Source organism: Myotis lucifugus, unplaced genomic scaffold (genome assembly GCF_000147115.1).
Source record: "Myotis lucifugus unplaced genomic scaffold, Myoluc2.0 scaffold_109, whole genome shotgun sequence".
NCBI lineage: Eukaryota > Metazoa > Chordata > Mammalia > Chiroptera > Vespertilionidae > Myotis > Myotis lucifugus.
In genome coordinates this window covers 2937775-2938559 of record NW_005871157.1, presented here as the reverse complement: position 1 = coordinate 2938559, position 785 = coordinate 2937775, and positions in this window count along the sequence as shown.

Here is a 785-nt window from a genome sequence, read left to right as displayed (position 1 = left end):
TCCCTGGGCCATTTGCACAGTCCCAGATCTGTCAGGGCCCAGGGATCCCATGTGTCCCACCCAGAAGTGTGAGATGGCACAGAGGTTCAATGACCTGGTAGGTCATTTGACCATGATTAACTGCTCAGATGTCAAGAAAAGAAGAAGACTGGCTGTGCAGCTCACTGTCATCTTGACATTGCAATGGCTAATTTCCTCGTACCAATAAACTTCAGTCCTTATTCTCATCTACTTTGTACCCATGTAATCATCACTTTCCCTGCAGTAGCTCCCACCTATTCCCTGGATGCTGGAGTGTCCCATTGTTTCAATGAGTCCATTCATTCAGAAACTGAGAGTCAGTTAACATACTAGTAATCCCTGATCTTTGATTTTGAGACAATAGTCTCAATCCTGAAGGTCACCTTTGGGCCTGCCACTTTTTCAGGAGTATAGACAAAAAGAATTTGACTGCAGAGCACTCCTAGCTTGCCTTGGACCCCACCCATTATTATAGTATAGGGGATAAGGCAGTAAAAAAAAACACAACAAAAAAACAAAGTCCTTGCCCCCATGGAGCTTACATGGTGGGGGCCAGGAGGAGCACAGGCAATAAACATGTCAACAAATAAGTAAGGTACTTACATATGGTGTATCAGTCACGATCCAGTTAGGGAAACAAAAACCTTTGTAGGTGTTTCTACATACTACCTATCATCTTTGTGTCTTGGAAAAAAATCTGGGAGGTCTCTCAGTTGAACTTCCTTTGAATCCCTTCCTATGGTGCATCCAAGAAGTTCCTGAGT